The sequence below is a fragment of the Oncorhynchus masou genome, chromosome 8 (assembly GCF_036934945.1).
Source record: "Oncorhynchus masou masou isolate Uvic2021 chromosome 8, UVic_Omas_1.1, whole genome shotgun sequence".
NCBI classification, from domain to species: Eukaryota; Metazoa; Chordata; class Actinopteri; order Salmoniformes; family Salmonidae; genus Oncorhynchus; species Oncorhynchus masou.
Window position 1 is genome coordinate 19379037 of NC_088219.1, and position 24046 is coordinate 19403082.

Genomic DNA, 24046 nt, shown 5'->3' on the forward strand with positions numbered 1-24046 from the left:
GTACATTGTGCTGGGGACAAGAAAAGGCCACTCTAAAATATGCAGTTTTTTCACACAACACAATGCCACAGATGTCTCATGTTTTGAGGGAGCGTGCAATTGGCATGCTGACTGCAGGAACGTCCACCAGAGCTGTTGCCAGAGCATTGAATGTTCATTTCTCTACCATAAGCCGCCTCCAACTTTGTTATAGAGAATTTGGCAGTACGTCCAACCGGCCTCACAACCACAGACCACATGTAACCACGCCAGCCTAGGACCTCCACATCCGGCTTTTTCACCTGCGGGATCATGTGTGATCAGCCACCCAGACAGCTGATGAAACTTGGTGAAGTGAAATGGAAAAAAAAAATGAAAAATATAAAAATACAAATTTAAACGGAATAGTGGTGAGTGCATATGTATTCACCCCCTTTGCTATGTATCCCTAAATAAGATCTGGTGCAACCAATTGCCTTCAAAATAAAGTCCACCTGTGTGCAATCTAAGTGTCACTTGATCTGTCACATGATCTCAGTGTAAATACCTGCTCTGAAAGGCCCCAGAGTCTGCAACACCACTAAGCAAGCGACACCATGAAGAGCTCCATGAAGCGGCACAATGAGCTCTCCAAACAGGCCAGGGACAAAGTTGTGGAGAAGTATAGATCAGGAATAGGTTATAAGAAAATACCCGAAACTTTGATCAACCCACGGAACACCATTAAATCCATTATTAAAAAATGGAAAGAATATGGCACCACAACAAACTTGCTAAGTGAGGGCCGCCCACCAAAACTCACGGACCAGGCAAGGAGGGCATTAATCAGAGAGGCAACAAAGAGACCAAAGACAACTCTGAAGCATTTGCAAAGCTTCACAGCGAAGATTGGATATCTGTCCATAGGACCACTTTAAGCGTAACACTCCTGGGCTGGGCTTAACGGAAGAGCGGCCAGAAAAAAGCAATTTCTTAAATAAAAAAGTAAGCAAACACGTTTGGTGTTCACCAAAAGGCATGTGAGAGACTCCCCAAATATATGGAAGGAAGTACTCTGGTCAGATGAGACTAAAATTGAACTTTTTGGCCATCAAGGAAAATGCTATGTCTGGTACAAACCCAACACCTCTCATCACACCGAGAACACCATCCCCACAGTGAAGCATGGTGGTGGCAGCAACATGCTGTGGGGATATTTTTCATCGGAATGGAGGAATGATGGATGGCGCTAAATACAGGGAATTTCTTGAGGGGAAACTGTTTCAGTCTCCAGAGATTTGAGACTGGGATGAAGGTTAACCTTCCAGCAGGACAATGACCCGAAGCCTACTGATAAAGCAACTCTCGAGTGGTTTAAGGGGAAACATTTAAATGTCTTGGAATGGCCTAGTCAAAGCCCAGACCTCAATCCAATTGAGAATCTGTTGTATGACTTGAAAATTGCTGTACACCACCAGAACCCATCCAACTTGAAGGAGCTGGAGCAGTTTTTCCTTGAAGAATGGGCAAAAATCCCAGTGGCTAGATGTGTCAAGCTTTTAGAGACATACCCCAAGAGACTTGTAGCTGCAATTGCTGCAATAGGTGGCTCTACAATAAAAAATATGTGGTTTCACAATAAAAAATATTTTGCATCTTCAAAGTGGTAGGCATTTTGTGTAAATAAAATGATACAACCCCCCCCAAAAATCTATTTAAATTATAGGATGTAAGGCAACAAAATAGGATAAATGCCAAGGGGGTGAATACTTTCACAAGGCACTGTATTTTGCATTACTTATCTCATATGTTTATACTGTACTATGCCGCTCTGACATTGTTCGTCCACATATTCTTAATTCCATTCCTTTACTTAGATGTGTGTGTACTGTGTGTATTGGGGTGAAATTGTTAGATATTACTGTACTGGTGGAGCTAGAAACACAAGCATTTTGCTACTCCCGCAATAACATCTGCTAAACACATGTATGTCACCAATAAAATTTGATTTGATTTGACTTCGAACAACCAACACACAGTAATCTCAGAACTTCTTTCACTAACATTTGTCATCATGCCAATGTGGTGTTCGTAGTCTGGCTGTGCCAATTACAAACAAGTGCCAAAATGTGTTATTTTTCACCTTTCCACCTACCAGAGATTTAACCTAATGCTGCCAGTTGCTTGGGGATTTCAAAAATGATGCTTTTACGTTGAGTAATGATTATCAGAGGGATTCTTTCAGGATGAACAGATGGGGAATTCATTTTGACAACAGCTGAGAAGTGATGTGATACCATGTTTTTCCCCCTTCGCAACAATTAAGATTCCTGATTAGACATAACGTAACATTAGCTAGCATTCTAGCCTAGCTGGACTAGGTAAATTAGCTAGTTTAAAGCCTTGTATTGAACTCTGAGAGCCATCAGCTAAAACATATAGATAGCTATCTTTTGGACACACACTGCCATTCAATTTTTGTATTTGTCAAGTTAGTCACTGCTAGACTGGTACAGTACCTTCAGCAGAATAAACATGTTTGTTAGTTTGTTCTATCTTTGACTAAAGTTAGCTAACATAAGCTAGCTAATATTAGCAAATAAGAGTAACTCAATCTGGTAGCCATCTATTCCACCGTTGTCTGGAAAACACTCCGCTACTAAAAATAGGATTGTTGATATAGCTAACTCACCCTGTGTTCACGTGTTGGTAGCAATGAGGAATGTGTATAAGTAGTCTCTGGTTGGTTAGTTGGTTCTCAGCTGGCTAGCAATCTTGCAGCCAATTTAGAGACGCTAGCTAACAGCAAGCTGACTATTGAAATGGCCATGTTAGGTGTGCTAAGCTAGCCAGTCTAATAGAGATCAATACAATTAGTGGGATGGATAAATTGTGTATTGCTGTGTGTTTTGTTGTACAAAATCTGATTCCACCAGTATGTGCTTCCAACCCCTAGCTCTGCACAAGGTGAAGGTAAGTTGTAAAAAAAAATGACAACCTGACAGCTAAGATAGCTCAATTTACATTAAGCATGACATAAACATGGGGTTACAGGTGGTTAGATGTAGCCTGATGATAAAAGAGTACCCTCCAGACCAGGTAATACATTTTAGTCTACCCCTTTTCTATTTTTAGCTTCTCTGTGTAAAACGCAGGTTATCTGCAGTCCCTCTACAGTGCCCTGCTGGAAAATACCCCAAAGCAGCAACATTTTGGGTACACTGGCATTCTATTTTAGCGCTTGACTATGCAGACTCTCATTGACGCACACGGGCAGTTTAGATGAAATGATTGAATAACATGTATGTGTACATTTATTTTGCAACACTCGCACATGTAAAGAGAGCGTTGTGGTCAGTATGTAAAACTTTTCACACCTTCTGCAGCATCCTAGCCCATTCACTTTGTTGACTGATCTTTCCTCTCAAAAGCAGCTCCCAATGTCCCTCTTTGTCCATAAACAATACACTGGTTTGTCTATAAACACTGCGGTCCCAATTGGTTGACACCTTTACCAAAGGCGTGTTTCCCTATCACAAAAAGTGTTAAATGGTAACAGCACAACCATGTCTTTCCAGGAGACGTGCAGTACCAGCAAATGTTCTGCAAGAGGTCCAAACAGTTGGTGGTTAACTTCTCTCGGGTTGGGGGCAGCATTTGGAATTTTGGATGAAAAGCATGCCCAAATTAAACTGCCTTCTACTCAGGCCCAGAAGATAGGATATGCATATAATTAGTAGATTTGGATAGAAAACACTCTAAAGTTTATGATTTGGCAGGTGAAAACCTGAGAAAAATCCATTCAGGAAGTAGGATTTTTTTGTGGTTGTTGTTTTCTAGTCAATGCCATTACAGCATCCATTGACTTAGGATTCAAATTGCAGTTCCTATGCCTTCCACTAGATGTCAACAGTCTTTCAAAAATGGTTTCAGGCTTGTATTCTAAAAAATGAGGGAGTAAGAGCAGTCTGAATGAGTAGACCCTGCCGTGTCACAGAGCTTTTTCATGCGCACGACCGAGAGAGTGCCTTTCTTGTTTACCTTTTATATTGACAACGTTATTGTCCGGTTGAAATATTATCAATTATTTAGGCTAAAAACAACATGAGGATTGAATATAAACATAATTTGAAATGTTTCTATGAACTTTACGGATACAATTAGGATTTTTTTGTCTGCCTGTTGTGACTGCTTTTGAGCCTGTGGATTACTGAAGAAAACACGCTAACAAAACTGAGGTTTTCGGATATAAAGAGAGACTTCATCAAACAAAAGGAGCATTTATTGAATAAATGAATGTCTTCTGAGTGCAAACATATGAAGATCATCAAAGGTAAGTGATTAATCTTGACAGGTGGCTCCCCTGCCTGTTCGGGCAGCGCTCGGCAGTCGTCGTCGCCAGTCTACTAGCTGCCACCGATCCCCTTTTCCTTTTCTGTTTGTTATGTCTTATTGGTTGAACCTGTCTCTTGTTTTAGTTTTGATTCAGGACTAGTTAAGCCTGTTAGGCCCGCCGGTTTTTGTGCGGGCTTGTTTTCTGTTAATCAAGGTTGTTGCGTGTAGTGTTAATGTCTGTTTGTGCCCTGTGCTGGGTTGGACAATTTTTGATATTCGCCTGTTATTTTGGGCATTAGTGTTGGATGCCACAATAAAGTCTGGTTTCCCTTTATCCTCTGCTCTCTGCGCTTGACTCCGCACCCACCACTCCAGGCTCTGTGACAAATTCTATCTCTATTTCTGACTTGTGTAACTCTTCTACTTGGATGGTTACTGTTTGTAATGATTTGTCTGCTGGGCTATGTTCTCAAATAATCGTAAGGTATGCTTTTGCCGTGAAGCATTTCTGAAATCTAACACAATAGTTGGATTCACAAGAAGTTCATCTTTAAACTTATGGAAGATAGTTGTATATTTTCTCAATATTTATGATGAGTTTTTTCCCCCTTTTTTCTCTCCAATTTCGTGGTGTCCAATTGTTTAGTAGCTACTATCTTGTCTCATCGCTACAACTCCCGTACAGGCTCAGGAGAGACGAAGGTTGAAAGTCATGCGTCCTCCGATACACAACCCAACCAAGCCGCACTGCTTCTTAACACAGCGCGCATCCAACCCGGAAGCCAGCCGCACCAGTGTGTCGGAGGAAACACCGTGCACCTGGCAACCTTGGTTAGTGCACACTGTGCCCGGCCCGCCACAGGAGTCGCTGTGGAGCATCAAGATCACTGTGCACTTTCACCACCCTGTGAAGTTCATCATCATTTATTTAATCTGTAGCCTAATAAACTGCATGCTTTCCGGTGTTGTAGTGGGAGGACCACACACCATATCATCGTATGACTCCAAGTTTACTTCGATATAATGGTTATTATAAACTGGGTTGTTCGAGCCCTGAATGATGAATGGCTGACAAATCAAATCAAATTTTATTTGCCACATACACATGGTTAGCAGATGTTAATGTGAGTGTAGCGAAATGCTTGTGCTTCCAGTTCCGACAATGCAGTAATAACCAACAAGTAATCTAATTAACAATTCCAAAACTAATATCATATACACAGTGTAAGGGGATAAGAATATGTACATAAAGATGTGAATGAGTGATGGTGCAGAGCAGCATAGGCAAGATACAGTAGATGGTAACGAGTACAATATATACATATGAGATGAGTATGTAAACAAAGTGGCATAGTTAAAGTGGCTAGTGATACATGTATCATACGTATACATATGAGATGAATAATGTAGGGTATGTAAACATTATATTAGGTAGCATTGTTTAAAGTGGATAGTGATATATTTTACATCCTTTCCCATCAATTCCCATTATTGAAGTGGCTGGAGTTGAGTCAGTGTGTTGGCAGCAGCCACTCAATGTTAGTGGTTGCTGTTTAACAGTCTGATGGCCTTGAGATAGAAGCTGTTTTTCAGTCTCTTGGTCCCAGCTTTGATGCACCTGTACTGACCTCGCCTTCTGGATGATAGCGGGGTGAACAGGCAGTGGCTCGGGTGGGTGTTGTCCTTGATGATCTTTATGGCCTTCCTGTAACATCGGGTGGTGTAGGTGTCCTGGAGGGCAGGTAGTTTGCCCCGGTGATACGTTGTGCAGACCTCACTACCCTCTGGAGAGCCTTACGGTTGTGGGCGGAGCAGTTGCCGTACCAGGCGGTGATACAGCCCGCCAGGATGCTCTCGATTGTGCATCTGTAGAAGTTTGTGAGTGTTTTTCATGACAAGCCGAATTTCTTCAGCCTCCTGAGGTTGAAGAGGCGCTGCTGCGCCTTCTTCACGATGCTGTCTGTGTGAGTGGACCAATTTAGTTTGTCTGTGATGTGTATGCCGAGGAACTTAAAACTTACTACCCTCTCCACTACCGTTCTATCGATGTGGATAGGGGGGTGTTCCCTCTGCTGTTTCCTGAAGTCCACAATCATCTCCTTAGTTTTGTTGACGTTGAGTGTGAGGTTATTTTCCTGACACCACACTCCGAGGGCCCTCACCTCCTCCCTGTAGGCCGTCTCGTCGTTGTTGGTAATCAAGCCTACCACTGTTGTGTCGTCCGCAAACTTGATGATTGAGTTGGAGGCGTGCGTTGCCGCGCAGTCGTGGGTGAACAGGGAGTACAGGAGAGGGCTCAGAACGCACGCTTGTGGGGCCCCAGTGTTGAGGATCAGCAGGGTGGAGATGTTGTTGCCTACCCTCACCACCTGGGGGCGGCCCGTCAGGAAGTCCAGTACCCAGTTGCACAGGGTGGGGTCGAGACCCAGGGTCTCGAGCTTGATGATGAGCTTGGAGGGTACTATGGTGTTAAATGCCGAGCTGTAGTCGATGAACAGCATTCTCACATAGGTATTCCTCTTGTCCAGATGGGTTAGGGCAGTGTGCAGTGTGGTTGAGATTGCGTCGTCTGTGGACCTATTTGGGCGGTAAGCAAATTGGAGTGGGTCTAGGGTGTCAGGTAGGGTGGAGGTGATATGGTCCTTGACTAGTCTCTCAAAGCACTTCATGATGACGGAAGTGAGTGCTACGGGGCGGTAGTCGTACATGAGACCATATGCCACGAGTATGACAAAACATTTATTTTTACTGCTCTAATTTCATATATAAAGTTTGGGGTCACTTAGAAATGTCCTCGTTTTTGAAAGAAAAGCACAAGGCCAGCATCCCGGAGTCACCTCTTCACTATTGACATTGAGACTGGTGTTTTGTAGGTACTATTTAATGAAGCTGCCAGTTGAGGACTTGTGAGGCATCTGTTTCTCAAACTAGATACTCTAATGTACTTGTCCTCTTGCTCAGATGTGCACCGGGGCCTCACACTCCTCTTTCTATTCTGGTTAGAGCCTGTTTGCTCTGTTCAGTGAAGGGAGTAGTACACAGCGTTGTACGAGATCTTCAATTTCTTAAGCAATTTCTCACATCATTTCTCAGAACAATATAATAGACTGACGAGTTTCACAAGAAAGTTATTTATTTCTTGACATTTTCAGCCTGTAATCGAACCCACAAATGCTGATGCTCCAGACACTCAACTAGTCTAAAGAAGGACATTTTTATTGCTTCTTTAATCATGACAACCGTTTTCAGCTGTGCTAACATAATTGCAAGGGGCCTTTCTAATGATCAATTAGCCTTTTAAAATGATAAACTTGGATTAGCTAGCACAATGTGCCATTGGAACACAGGAGTGATGGTTGCTGATAATGGGCCTCTGTACGCCTATGTAGATAATCCATAAAAAATTTGCAGTTTCCAGCTACAATAGTAATTTACAACATTAACCATGTCTACACTTTATTTCTGATCAATTTTATGTTATTTTATAAACCTCTTGAAGCTAGGGGGCACTATTTTTATATTTGAAAAATAACGTTCCCAAAGTAAACGGCCTATTTCTCACTACCAGATGTTAGAATGTGCGTGTAATTGACAGATTAGGATAGAAAACACAAGTTTCCAAAACTGTCAAAATATTGTCTGTGAGTATAACAGAACTGATATTGCAGGCGAAACCCTGAGAAAAATCAAACCAGGAAGTTGCTTCTATTTTGAAAACTCCATGTTCCATATCCTCCCATTGCTCCATTTAAAGGGATATCAACCAGATTCCTTTTCCTATCACTTCCTCGAGGTGTCAACAGTCCTCAGACATAGTTTTAGGCTTTTATTTTGAAACACGAGTTTTGCTCGTGCAACAGAGTTTGGACAGCTATTGTTTTTCCCTCTCCTACTGATAAGACATTTGCGGTGGATATATTATCGATTATATATTTTAAAAACAACCTAAGGATTGATAATAAAAAAACATTTGACATGTGTCTGTGGACATTACGGATATTATTTGGAATTTGTCTGCGTTGTTGTGACCGCTCTTTCCTGAGGATTTCTGAACCTAACGCGCCAAACAGGTATTTTGGATATAAAAAAAATCTTTATGGAACAAAAGGAACATTTGTTGTGTAACTGGGAGTCTCATCAGTGAAAACATCCGAAGATCATCAAAGGTAAACTATTCATTTGATTCCTTTTCTGATTTTTGTGACCAAGCTACCTGATGCTAAGTGTACTTAATGTTTTATCATGTGATCGATAAACTTACACAAACGCTTGGATTGCTTTCACTGTAAAGCATAATTCCAAAATCTGAGACGACAGGTGGATTAACAAAAGGCTAAACTGTGTTTTGCAATATTGCACTTGTGATTTCATGAATATGAATATTTTTAGTAATATTATTTGACTGTGGCACTATGCAATTCAGCGGTTGCTGATGACAATTATCCCTCTAAGGGATGGGTAGCGTCAAGAAGTTAAACTCTTAGACTATCGATACCGACAGAATAAGAACAAGTCTTTGATATTAATTACTAGTCTGCAGCTAGGAATTTGGTATCATTGAACACGAAGAACGACAACCGCCGCAACATCCGTTCCATAATGAATGTCACTTTGAACTATCCCCTCTAACCAAGATAGAGAGAGAGAGATGGAGAGAGAGAGACGGACGATTCTACAAAAGACACAAACTTTTCACCAGCGATCAAGACGACACACTGAGCGTAAATATATATATATGGATTGCAATTGTTCCCGAATGAGTGAGCGTTCATGTGTAAAGGATTAGCATTTCAATTGTTATAATTATCACTGTAGTGACTTCTTAGTCGACCCCCACTTCCCCTTTTGTCTAACAAGCCGCCATGCCGGTTTAGCCCACTAGGGCACATTCTCCTATCATTTCATATAACCACATTTACCTTGTTTGTTTGTTTGTTTGTTTATGCATTTCTGTGAATTACTTAGTTAGTAATAAATAAATGATTTAAGACAATTGATGTATGAATGACTCATAGTGAAGACTGGGTTCGTTGCGATAACCAACAATTTACGACGTTTGGAATGAGACTAACGTGAGGTAAAGTAAATAATTCATTAATTCGAAGACTAATTGATCAGATAAAATATCTGAAAAGTTATTTAAGGAAATTATAACTTTGTAATCTGAATATTTTTCCTTGGTGCCCCGACTTCCTTGTAATTACGGTTGCATGATTAATCAGCCTAATCGCGTAATAACTAATTACAGAGAATCTTTGATAAAAAAACTATCATTAACGATAGTAAAGACACAGCATTTATGGTGCCCCCTGTGAGGAATATAATATAGAATTAGACTTTGCTGTGCAATTCTATATATCAATTGTGCAAACAGAAGTGTACAAACAGACTGCTTTGTATACATTCAAATTGGTTATATGTGTGTTCCCATTTGAAGAGGCTACAGTGCCTATTCTTTAGCGTAAGAGCAATGAGTGATAAATTCCAGATTTAGTCCATTAGGCCAAATGGTACTATTTCTGTCAGTCAATATTAACTTCTAGAACCAGAAAGGTTAGAAATTAGAGGATAGATCTTTGGTGTTCGAGCCAAAGTATTTCTGTCCACTTACCGCACTACACCAGTGTGGACAGACTACAGGCATACCCATATTATGTACCGTGTCACTCCGGTCAGCATAACGCTAGCAAAGTATGCCGAATGGTTTAATGTGAGACGTCACTAGTAAACCCACCCTTTCCATGGTGAGAGGACCCTATTTCGTGCTTAGAACGTGAAAGAGCTGGCACGAGAGGCTAAACTAACAGAGAGGGAACATTTTTCACTTCCTCTATTCCGTTTAAATTCCTCCGTCTTGCGTGACGGAAGTCCCGCCCTTTGTACTTCCGTTTTGATTTCAGCATTCAGCATCACTGGTGGTGAAGAATTGCAAGAATCTCTTAAAATCACGTTAAAATAATCCAGCAATCTCAATTGCTTGGGTATTATCATCTCATTCAATTGATTTATTTAAATTGTCGGACATACCTTTCTAGGTTCTTCCAATTAAATGAGACATCTTAAACTTTGCGATAGTAACCTAGATGAACCAACTTCCCAGGTGAATTTAAAGTTTAATTCCCAGATAGCCTATACAGGTTTGATTATTCATTAAATTTGATCAATCAGTAAAATCTGCTTCTGCAAAGCACAATCAATCAGTCCCGCCTCCAGCGGGAATCCCATATGGCTTTGGCCTGAGGGGAAAGTGTACCATAGTGGTAAATGTACCTAACATTATCTTTATGATAATCCAGCAATCTCAATTGCTTGGGTATTATCGTCTCATTCAATTTATTTATTTAAATTGTCGGACATACCTTTCTAGGTTCTTCCAATTAAACGAGACACCTTAAACTTTGCAATAGTAACCTAGATGAACCCAACTTCCCAGGTTAATTTAAAGTTTAATACCCAGATAGCCAATCCAGGTATGATTAATCACTATCATTGATTAATTCAATTTGCTTTTTCAAATTAATTCACGTCCACCTTCCACAGTACTGTCCAGTACTGATGGTTCATTAACGTCTATAAATAGATTAACACCGTCTTTGCAGCTCCCAATATATTCCAAAACCAAACTTTGCAAAATTGGGAAAAACTTTTTTTTCTTTCAAAATGTTCTAATAATGTGCAAGCTATCAGAGGGGGAAGTCCCCACTCGCCCGCTAATTAGTGAACCTCCACCCGCAAATGGATTGATCTCTGACCTCAGCAGCGATACCAACCCTAATTATGCCATTAGTGGAAAAGCAGACAACAACGCTTTCCAAAATCAACCATTGAGCCTCATAAAGGTTCTCTCCAGTCTAGCCTTGATGTCTTGCCACCCAAAGAGTGGCATCTGTTCAATACCGCAGTGCACAGCTGAAGCACGAGCAGGTAATGGGAGACGTAAAGGGACAGAGGGAGAGAACCGGGAAACCAATGACAAATGCAGAAAAGGGAAAGATTCTGCTAGCTATGGAACTGTGCTTGAAAACTGAACAATTAAATGTAATTGCAAAAACGTATGACGATGACCAAGCACAAGCTCTTCAAATAAATCGTCTTCTACAGGAACAAAATCATATGCTACAGGAACAAATCAATTTAGCCAAAACTAAATACGATGATGTCCACGCCAAACTAGATAAATCTGAAGAGTTATCTACAAACAGGAGCGCTCAACTTGATAACATGCATGCAGTTTTGTTGAACGTTGCTCAAAGTAACACGATTCTACTCAAAACGTTGCAGACCAAAGACGATCCGTTAATGAACACAATGACAAAGTTGGATGACAAATCAGCAGAACTCATTGAAGTCGCTGACCAAATAAATGATGAGAGAACTCAGGTGATGAAGATGGAAATATTGATTTCTAAGCAAGCGGAGGAAATCTCATCACTGAATCTCTCGCTCCGTACTCAAGACCTCTATCGGCAAACCATGACAGATAAGTTTGAGACCGAAAGGAGCAAGTGTGACACTCACGTTTCCAAAATCAGTACTCTAAGCACTCAAGTGGACTCTGCAATGCAGCAGAATACCACCCTTAGATACCATCTGGAGGAAGTCCAGAATGGTCACGCTCTACAGCGGGACTACCAATCCAAGCAACCGGAGCCCTGTACTCACAGGAGTGAAGACGATAGGTTTCAGACCTTGCCTCCCTCATCTGTCCCTCAGTCTTCTCCTCTTGGCCATTCGGCACTGAGTAATATTGTGCCTCTTGGCCAACAACAACAAGGTTTGGCTTCTCCTCTTGGCCTTTCGGCCCCAATCTCTCCACAGGATGAAGCCAACCCTCTCCACCCGCTTGGGGTGGAATACCTTGACAAACTCATCAAGAATTTCCCCACCTTTGACCCCGTTCCAGGTCAGCCAAACGATACTGACACGTTCCTAGCTGACATAGAGGACGCGTTGGATGGATACCCGAACGCTACGGTTTCTGACAGGGTTTACTTGTTGAAGCGAACGTCGAATAGACACGTGACAAGGTTAATTCGTCTACAACAGCAACACGTGCTAAACGACTACTCTAACTTGCCACAGCTTTGAAATTATAATTAAGTGGTTCTGTGACTCGCAAACACGATAGCTCACTGGCTAATCAAACAAGCTCGGAGAGAACACCCACAAGCTTACTATCATAGGCTTCGTTCAGATTACTTTGGCCTACTCACTGAAACAGGCATTGAACACGTTACCTTTTAAATAAATGTTCCTGTAGAAAATATATACTAACTTCATTACCTACTTGGGCCCTGCCGCCCATGTTGGCTTGCCTATCTTACAACTCAGAGAGCTTGCAAGCACAGCTTTTGAGGCATCAAAAGTTCACAACGCTGAGAGCCCTGACCACTCGGTTTTGAAGTTTGACCAGGAGCACTCACTCCAGTTAGAGGGTGCATTATCAGGTATTGGAGCATTCAGAGATGATGCACAACAACAGTTTCTACCACGAAACCATGATTCCAGTAACCTCCGCGGTCAAAATAACTGTAAAGTACGTCCCATCAACATGACTACCGCTACAATCGACCTGTTTGCTACGTTCCTGAACCCAACCCAAACAAAGTGTCAGAGCACAAGGGTAACAAAGGGTTGAAGGACGATCAAAACGTAGACCAATGTTCTCCAGAAAATCCACTATGGGAAAAACTAAAGCGAGAACAATTTGAGAAAAGGGTAAAAGATAATCACAAGGACTAGACGAGGAATTACCAGACACCAGGTCCACAGGAATTAACACCCATAGCAAGGTTAAAGTTAAAATTTCTCCCGCTTTCATTCAAGACCCTATCCAGAGCCTGCATGATCAAGAAACAAGCCCCCAGGCTTTGTCTATAGACTTTGATACAAAGGTTGCGAAGAGAGAGGTCAAACGCTTTGTTAAAGCCAAGCATACTCAAAATCGGAAAAGGCAATCTGCTGCCACCTTGAACAGAAATGGCACATCACGTCGTTGCAAACGACCACTCCACTTTGTGGGGAATATGTCCACTAACCACGAATCGAAAGGGCCATACCTGGAAACAGTCCTGGAGGACTGCTTAACTTGTCATGCACTAATTGATTTGGGTGCGACAATATCACTCATCTGTCAAACATTGTTTGATCATTTCAAAATGGCTTTGAAGCCAAGTTGGTTAAAAGTGGAACGATGCGACACTACACTTCGAGGGGTCACTCAGACTACCTCGCCTCTCACATTGAGAGTCATGCTGAAAGTACACTTCAAGGACGTATCGCTCGTTCACCCTGTGTATGTTACCAGCCTCGAAAATGTAACCCTGCTACTTGGAGCAGACTTGATGGATCGGTTACTCCCGTTGATGGATTGGAAAACCAACCAGGTATGTTCACAGGCCACAATGCCTTCTCCACTGACCACACTGTCTTCCCCTAACGCTAGCTGCAATGCAGTCATTCACGAGGGGTATCTGTCGAAAGCACCCCTTGGGAAAAAGATGTTTAGAAACCTCTTGGGGCAGAATCCGATCCAAGGAGATATTGCGATATCTCTACACATTCCATCAGCCAACTTGATTACCATTCTTTTCATGATTTCGAGCCAGCTGTCTCTGTGAATAAGCATTTAACATTTACATTTAAGTCATTTGGCAGACGCTCTTATCCGGAGCGACTTACAAATTGGTGAATTCACCTTATGACATCCAGTGGAACAGCCACTTTACAATAGTGCATCTAAATCATTTAAGGGGGGGGTGAGAAGGATTACTTTATCCTATCCTAGGTATTCCTTAAAGAGGTGGGGTTTCAGGTGTCTCCGGAAGGTGGTGATTGACTCCGCTGTCCTGGCGTCGTGAGGGAGTTTCTTCCACCATTGGGGGGCCAGAGCAGCGAACAGTTTTGACTGGGCTGAGCGGGAACTGTACTTCCTCAGTGGTAGGGAGGCGAGCAGGCCAGAGGTGGATGAACGCAGTGCCCTTGTTTGGGTGTAGGGCCTGATCAGAGCCTGGAGGTACTGCGGTGCCGTTCCCCTCACAGCTCCGTAGGCAAGCACCATGGTCTTGTAGCGGATGCGAGCTTCAACTGGAAGCCAGTGGAGAGAGCGGAGGAGCGGGGTGACGTGAGAGAACTTGGGAAGGTTGAACACCAGACGGGCTGCGGCGTTCTGGATGAGTTGTAGGGGTTTAATGGCACAGGCAGGGAGCCCAGCCAACAGCGAGTTGCAGTAATCCAGACGGGAGATGACAAGTGCCTGGATTAGGACCTGCGCCGCTTCCTGTGTGAGGCAGGGTCGTACTCTGCGGATGTTGTAGAGCATGAACCTACAGGAACGGGCCACCGCCTTGATGTTAGTTGAGAACAACAGGGTGTTGTCCAGGATCACGCCAAGGTTCTTAGCGCTCTGGGAGGAGGACACAATGGAGTTGTCAACCGTGATGGCGAGATCATGGAACGGGCAGTCCTTCCCCGGGAGGAAGAGCAGCTCCGTCTTGCCGAGGTTCAGCTTGAGGTGGTGATCCGTCATCCACACTGATATGTCTGCCAGACATGCAGAGATGCGATTCGCCACCTGGTCATCAGAAGGGGGAAAGGAGAAGATTAATTGTGTGTCGTCTGCATACCAATGATAGGAGAGACCATGTGAGGTTATGACAGAGTCAAGTGACATGGTGTATAGCGAGAATAGGAGAGGGCCTAGAACAGAGCCCTGGGGGACACCAGTGGTGAGAGCGCGTGGTGAGGAGACAGATTCTCGCCACGCCACCTGGTAGGAGCGACCTGTCAGGTAGGACGCAATCCAAGCGTGGGCCGCGCCGGAGATGCCCAACTCGGAGAGGGTGGAGAGGAGGATCTGATGGTTCACAGTATCGAAGGCAGCCAATAGGTCTAGAAGGATGAGAGCAGAGGAGAGAGAGTTAGCTTTAGCAGTGCGGAGCGCCTCCGTGATACAGAGAAGAGCAGTCTCAGTTGAATGACTAGTCTTGAAACCTGACTGATTTGGATCAAGAAGGTCATTCTGAGAGAGATAGCGGGAGAGCTGGCCAAGGACGGCACGTTCAAGAGTTTTGGAGAGAAAAGAAAGAAGGGATACTGGTCTATAGTTGTTGACATCGGAGGGATCGAGTGTAGGTTTTTTCAGAAGGGGTGCAACTCTCGCTCTCTTGAAGACGGAAGGGACGTAGCCAGCGGTCAGGGATGAGTTGATGAGCGAGGTGAGGTAAGGGAGAAGGTCTCCGGAAATGGTCTGGAGAAGAGAGGAGGGGATAGGGTCAAGCGGGCAGGTTGTTGGGCGGCCGGCCGTCACAAGAAGCGAGATTTCATCTGGAGAGAGAGGGAGAAAGAGGTCAGAGCACAGGGTAGGGCAGTGTGAGCAGAACCAGCGGTGTCGTTTGACTTAGCAAACGAGGATCGGATGTCGTCGACCTTCTTTTCAAAATGGTTGACGAAGTCATCTGCAGAGAGGGAGGAGGGGGGAGGGGGAGGAGGATTCAGGAGGGAGGAGAAGGTGGCAAAGAGCTTCCTAGGGTTAGAGGCAGATGCTTGGAATTTAGAGCGGTAGAAAGTGGCTTTAGCAGCAGAGACAGAGGAGGAAAATGTAGAGAGGAGGGAGTGAAAGGATGCCAGGTCCGCAGGGAGGCGAGTTTTCCTCCATTTCCGCTCGGCTGCCCGGAGCCCTGTTCTGTGAGCTCGCAATGAGTCGTCGAGCCACGGAGCGGGAGGGGAGGACCGAGCCGGCCTGGAGGATAGGGGACATAGAGAGTCAAAGGATGCAGAAAGGGAAGAGAGGAGGGTTGAGGAGGCAGAATCAGGAGATAGGTTGGAGAAGGTTTGAGCAGAGGGAAGAGATGATAGGATGGAAGAGGAGAGAGTAGCGGGGAGAGAGAGCGAAGGTTGGGACGGTGCGATACCATCCGAGTAGGGGCAGTGTGGGAAGTGTTGGATGAGAGCGAGAGGGAAAAGGATACAAGGTAGTGGTCGGAGACTTGGAGGGGAGTTGCAATGAGGTTAGTGGAAGAACAGCATCTAGTAAAGATGAGGTCGAGCGTATTGCCTGCCTTGTGAGTAGGGGGGGAAGGTGAGAGGGTGAGGTCAAAAGAGGAGAGGAGTGGAAAGAAGGAGGCAGAGAGGAATGAGTCAAAGGTAGACGTGGGGAGGTTAAAGTCGCCCAGGACTGTGAGAGGTGAGCCGTCCTCAGGAAAGGAGCTTATCAAGGCATCAAGCTCATTAATGAACTCTCCGAGGGAACCTGGAGGGCGATAAATGATAAGGATGTTAAGCTTGAAAGGGCTGGTAACTGTGACAGCATGGAATTCAAAGGAGGCGATAGACAGATGGGTAAGGGGAGAAAGAGAGAATGACCACTTGGGAGAGATGAGGATCCCGGTGCCACCACCCCGCTGACCAGAAGCTCTCGGAGGAGTCACTCAGAGTGCCCCACGTGAATAAGCAACTTCCCTCCTCCTTGCAGTCATGCAATACGGTAGTTGAGATTGACTCCTCTTGCCCTTTGGACACTTCCGCAAGCACTGCGGCCATCTCAGCAAGAAAAACATTGATGCGCAGTATACTCTCTAGCATAAATCCGAATTGGATGTTCCATTGTGCATGTGTGTTTATGCTTACACAAGCACGCATGTCAAGGGAAGAAAACCAAGTATCCTGGCAGATTACAACTTGTTCAGAATGTGTCATTTTCAATCAATGCCTGGAGGTCAGTCAGAATTGGTGTCGAGGGAGTCTGTAGTAGTTTTTACAACAAGTCACTGTGTCTTCCACTATTGAAGTGGTGATAGGTATGAAGTCTATTTCATAGCTATGTTATCCACGGAGGAGCTAACCTCACAACGGAAGTATTCTTTAAGTATTGGACCAGTCGTACGTGGTGTGATCGTGGATAATGATTTGAATCATTTTCCTCCTGAATGGAGGATTCTATTTATTAGTGACATGTGTGTTAACCATTGCAAGAGTGCACTGGAGATTCCCTTCCACGTGGGGCACTCTGAGTGACTCCTATGTCGCTATTGTCAAGGGTAATTTGATTGGTTAAGTCTCTAACCTTCTTACTGATTATAGCTAGACTGACTGTCGCTGGTATTGGTACTGGTGCTCAAAGGGACCAGTTACCCTACCGATTTATTCTGAAATATTATACTACCGGAACACATGATTGGAGCATTTTACGAGTTGTATTGTAGTTGAACCTACACATGGCAAGAAATGATTATTGCTGCCATTTGTTTTGGAGGTGGACAAGTCCACTGGACTTCCTTTACAACCAGTGTGGTACACCTCAGTACTATCTTAGATGTGGTCTAAGATAATCCACGTCTAGCGGCCTGTCTGCTCCTCACTGTTCTCATAGGGGAGTTTACAACTAGATTTGATTTATGCTCTGGCGGCCTCGTACGGTGTTGTCCGTAGTCTCGACCCCCCCAACGGCCTCGATAGGCTCATCATGGGTCTGGGCTACTATTCCCCCCTTTGTGTCTCCGGACCCCCCCCCACCAGCGGGTGGTGTTGGTATCCGGGCGCAAATGTCGGACCCTATGTACGAGGTGTCAGCGGCCGCATTGGCTGTAACCTTTCAACCAAATCTCCTGGTGTTTGTGCTTCAAAACGCTCAGTGGCTGTAGAGGCATGTCAGTCACTACCGCGTCCGCGTGTGGCAATCTCTTCAGTACCTGCGAACTGAGACGAGGATATCGGTCTGTGATATGGCAAAGTGTTTCACCAGTGGGAGTCATCGGGTCAGTTGCTGGACTGACGCCATTAGTGTCATTGTAAGGGGTGACAGTCCCCAACTAAACGGAAGGTGAATCATCGGAAGCAGAGTATATCAGTCTTCAGTTAATAATAGTACTTTTTTTATTTTACTAGGCAAGTCAGTTAAGAACAAATTCTTATTTTCAATGACGGCCTAGGAACAGTGGGTTAACTGCCTGTTCAGGGGCAGAATGACAGATTTGTACCTTGTCAGCTCGGGGATTCGAACTTGCAACCTTTCGGTTACTAGTCCAACGCTCTAACCACTAGGCTACCCTGCCACCCCAAAGACACGACAGATGCTTAATGTGAGTCTGGAAGGAGAGTTTACAGTCTAACCAAAACCTAGGTATTTGTAGTTGTCCACATATTATAAGTCAGAACCAACCAGGGTAGTGAAGCTAGACGGGCAGGCAGGTGCCGGCAGCGATCGGTTGAAGAGCATGCATTTAGTTTTACTTGCATTTAAGAGCAGCTGGATGCCACGAAAGGAGAGTTGTCTGGCATTGAAGCTCGTCTGGAGGTTTGTTAACACAGTGTCCAAAGAAGGGCCAGAAAAATACAGAATTGTGTCATCTGCGTAGAGGTGGATCAGAGAATCACCAGCAGCAATGTACATGTATAGGACCTTGAGCGTGGCTGAGATGCACCCATGACCTGCTCGGAAACCAGATTGCATTGCAGAGAAGGTACGGTGGTATTCCAAATGGTCAGTGATCTGTTTGTTTACTTGGCTTTCAAGGACCTTGGAAAGGCAGGGTAGGATAGATGTAGGTCTGTAACAGTTTGGGTCTAGAGTGTCTCCCCCTTTGAAGAGACTGTGGAAGAGACTGTGGCAGCTTTCCAATCTTTGGGGATCTCAGACAATACCAAAGAGAGGTTAAACAAGCTAGTAATAGGGGTTGCAATGGCGACCGATAATTTTAGATAGAGAGGGTCCAGATTGTCTAGCCCACCTGATTTGTAGAGGTTCAGATTTTGCAGCTCTTTCAGAACATCAGCTATCTGGATTTGGGCAAGATGCTGTGGGGAGTGCAGAGCTGTTGACCAGGGTAGGGGTAGCCAGGTGGAAAGCATGGCCAACCGTAGAAAATGCTTTTTGGAATTCTCGATTATCGTAGATGTATCGGTGGTGACAGTGTTTCCTAGCCTCAGTGCAGTGGGCAGCTGGGAGGAGGTGCTCTTATTTTCCATGGACTTTACAGTGTCCCAGAACATTTTGGAGTTTGTGCTACAGGATGAAAAAGCAAGCCTTTGTTTTCCTAACTGCCTGTGTATATTGGTTCCTAACTTCCATGAAAAGGCTGCTTTTTCCCCCTTGCGCTGCGGAATGACAAACAGTAGTCGCAATGTATTCCGTTACCAAATTCAACAATTTATCGTCCAGGTTGTCGGTACCAGGTGGCTTGTCCTTATTTATGGATAGTAACCATTTTTTCACCTCTTCCACACCAACTTTGCGGATTTCAAAACAGGAGGTTGTCTTTCATTATTTGGTCCGTTATGCATGATATGAACGCTCAGCGGTTTTTGTTTGCTAATCTTGTCAACAAAACGTTATTGATGTGGTTTGCAATATCAAAGGGTTTTCTTATGAACAAGCCACCTGCCTTATTGAAGGATGGAGCTGAGTTGCCTAGACTTTTTTGCTTAGAAAATCATTTTAAAGGAAAATTTAACTTTTCCTTTATTAAGGTACTCCTAAGCTTTTTACGATCATTCTTTAAATAATTTATCTTTGTTCCATAGTATAGTTTCTTCTTCTTTTTGTAGAGTTTAGTTGATGTGATGTCTATATTGACTGTATGTTTGCCAATCTGTTGTGTTGTCAGACTGATTTGCAATTCCTTTTGCCTCATCCCCCTCAGCCATACAGCTTTTCAATGCATCATCTCTCCATGGGGATTTGGTGGTTCTAACAGTCAGTTTCTTGATGGGCACATGCCTATCAGTATCAGGAATAAGCAATTTCATAAATGCTTGAAATGCGGCGTCAGGTTGTTCCTCATTACACACATCAGACCAACAAATATTTTTTTGACATAGGAAACATTGCAAACCTTCTTGTATGATCGCTTATACACAATTGTAGATCCAGTCTTTGGAACTTAGTTTTATCTAGATATGGCTATTATATTGTGATCACTAAATCCGATGTTAGCCAAAATGCTGTCAATTTGATTGTTAGTTGAGTTCAAGCTTAACTTGACCTTGATCATACAATTGCAAGAATGCTATTTTCAGTTGGACTCCACGTGAACACTCTATTGCATGGCTCTCCAAACCTGTTCCTGGAGAGCTACCCTCCTGTAGGTTTTCACTCCAACCCCAGTTGTAACTAACCTGATTCATCTTATCAACCAGCTAATTATTAGAATCATGGTAGCTCTCCAGGAACAGGGTTGGAGTGAAAACCTACCGGATGGTAGCTCTCCAGGAACAGGGTTGGAGTGAAAATCTACCAGATGGTAGCTCTCAAGGAGCAGGGTTGGAGTGAAAACCTACCGGATGGTATCACTTCAGGAGCAGGGTTGGAGTGAAAACCTACAGGATGGTAGTTCTCCAGGAACAGGGTTGGAGTGAAAACCTACGGTATGGTAGCTCTCCAGGAACAAAGTTGGGGTGAAAACCTACAGGATGGTAGCTCTCCAGGAACAGGGTTGGAGTGAAAACCTACGGTATGGTGGCTCTCCAGGAACAGGGTTGGAGTGAAAACCTACCGGATGGTAGCTCTCCAGGAGCAGGGTTTGAGTGAAAACCTACAGGATGGTAGCTCTCCAGGAACAGGGTTGGAGAGCCCTGCTCTATTTTAACGCTTTACAGTGTATAACCCTATCATTGGACTGACATAACAGATGTCATTGAGAGTCATAAAAGCTGATTTTAGCTTATGACAAATGTCAGAGCATTGTCACTTCCCAATCTCATGCCATTGTCATACAGTATTGAGCTGACATCAGTTGAATGATTCCTCGTATGAAATCTGTTTTTACATTTACATTTAGTAATTTAGCAGACACTCTAATCCAGAGCACCTTACACCATTGTAGATATGTGGTAGTAGAGTAGCGGCTTGAGGGCACACACTTAATGTGTTGTGAAATCTGTTGTGAATGTATTGTAATGTTTTTACAATTATACAACTGCCTTCACTTTTCTGGACCCCAGGAAGAGTAGCTGCCTTGGCAACAGCTAATGTGAATCCATTAATAAATACAAATACACTAGTGAGTGCATACATTTCTGGGGACTTTTTTGTACATGTCAGTCCTACTGTATATGACAGGGTCATGTAGGTATGACAGCGGGTTCAAATGAAATGTTATTCTATTTTCCTCTAGTTCCTTGCTGGTATGGTGTCACAAGTTGACATATAGCGTGTACAGTATGTCCCTTGCATTATTTGATTGTTTGTGAAGTGCTTGCTTGCATTTTCTCTTTTATTCAGATGTTTCAGATTTCTCCCATCACTAGTGAGAACATTATTTGCAACCATAATTACTTTTGAATGTCTGGGGAATTACATAACAATACGTACATATGTTCTTTCCTCAAAAGCACCCCATTTAACAGATAACAGTGACGCATAGCATACAGCTTATATTAATTTACCCTACAATCCCAGTTGTCCTCTCTGCCCATATTTCATTGTGTTTTTCCCCACCTTATTCAATATTTATTTCATACATATTGTCTGCCCTCTTGTTGCAGATTCAGTTCATGCAAACCTGATTTATGGGTAAACTCATACTGTCTGCAGTTCACAGCAGAAACATTACAGCAATATAGTAGAGTGAAGGAAATAAAGTCACATTCTTCAAAGCAGTGTTTATTCATTCTGGTCCTGGGGACCAAAAGAGGTGCACATGATTCAAATGGTCAAATCACTATATAACTTTGATTGTTTGAATCAGGTGTGCAGTGCTAAGGGAACAACAAAATTGTGCACCCAGGGGGGTTCCCAGGACCAGGAGCAAGAAAATCTGTTCTAAAGGTTTTTATAACGTACGCTCTTAGTAAAAGTGTTCCAAAAGGGTTCTTCGGCTGTCCCCATAGGAGAACCCTTTTTGGCTCCAGGTAAAAGCCCTTTTGGGTTCCATGTAGAACCCTCTGTGGAAAGGGTTCGTTATGGAAACCAAAAGATGATGAGTAGCTTAATCTGCTGCGGTAAATGTTGTAATTTCTGAATCTAATGCTGTAGATTTGTCTCTGTTTACATGAGCCAATCTCTCACTTGCTTTCTGAGGTGTACAAATAGATATTGATATATTTTTTGAGACTTGTTTCTCCCCTCCTATCCAGATGACTAAATTAAATAAATGTCAGGCACCAATTTGACATCTGGTTGAAATTGAGTTGGTACAATTTTATACCTTATTTAATGGACATAAAATTGCCTGAGTTGACAGAGATCGATGAGGTTTATAAAGTGAGAATCTGTACAAACTGAATTCTAGCAGGGCCATATAGGCTAGCACGGAACTCACTGTAAGTGTATGCATATACAATACACGAGTGGCTACCCTGTGCATTACAATGCTGTCCTTTGAAATGGAGCTGCCCCACAGCAGAGTGGGCAGTAGGTTGCTGAGTCAGGTTATCACGGTTGTCGTCTGGAGATAGAGAGGAGGACCAAGATGCGACGTGGTAAGTGTTCGTCATTTTAATGGCAAAACTGAACACTACAAAACAACAACGTGACAACCGTGAAGCTAATGAACAACCGTGCTGACACAAACACTACACATAGACAATCACCCACAAAGGGTCTGGGTGGGCATCTGTCCGCGGTGGCGGCTCTGGCGCTGGACGTGGACCCCACTCCACCATAGTCTTAGTCCGCTTCTGTGGCCCCCTAGGAAAGGCGACCCTCGCCACCAACCTAGGACTGGCAACCCTACTAAAGGGCCCCACTGGACTGAGTGGCAGCTCGGGACTGAGGGGTAGCTCGGGACTGGCTGACAGCTCTGGCAGCTCCTGGCTGGTTGGCGGCTCTGGCAGCTCCTGGCTGGCTGGCGGCTCTGGCAGCTCCTGGCTAGCTGGCGGCTCTGGCAGCTCCTGGCTGTCTGGCGGCTCTGGCAGCTCCTGGCTGGCTGGCGGCTCTGGCAGCTCATGGCTGACTGACGGCTCTGGCAGCTCCTGGCTGACTGCCAGCTCAGGACAGACGGGAGACTCTGGCGGCTCTGGACAGACGGGAGACTCTGGCGGCTCTGGACAGACGGGAGACTCTGGCGGCTCTGGACAGACGGGAGACTCTGGCGGCTCTGGACAGACGGGACACTCTGGCGGCTCTGGACAGACGGGAGTCTCTGGCGGCTCTGGACAGACGGGAGTCTATGGCGGCTCTGGACAGACGGGAGACTCTGGCGGCTCTGGACAGGCGGGAGACCCTGGCGGCTCTGGACAGACGGGAGACTCTGGCGGCTCTGGACAGACGGGAGTCTCTGGCGGCTCTGGACAGACGGGAGACTCTGGCGGCTCTGGACAGGCGGGAGACCCTGGCGGCTCTGGACAGACGGGAGACTCTGGCGGCTCTGGACACACGGGAGATTCTGGTGGCTCTAGACAGACGGGAGACTCTGGCGGCTTTGGACAGACGGGAGACTCTGGCGGCTCTGGACAGGCGGGAGACCCTGGCGGCTCTGGACAGACGGGAGACTCTGGCGGCTCAGGACAGGAGGAAGGCTCTGGCAGCACTGGAGAGGAGGAAGCACCTGTAGGCAGAAGACAGAGACAGCCTGGTGCGGGGGGCTGCCACCGGAGGGCTGGTGCGTGGAGGTGGCAATGGATAGACCGGACCGTGCAGGTGCACTGGAGCTCTTGAGCACCGAGCCTGCCCAATCTTACCTGGTTGCATGCTCCTGGTAGCCAGGCCAGTGCGGCGAGGTGGAATAGCCCGAACTGGGCTGTTCTGGCGAACCGGGGACACCATGCGTAAGGCTGGTGCCATGTACGCCAGCCCAAGGAGACGCACTGGAGACCA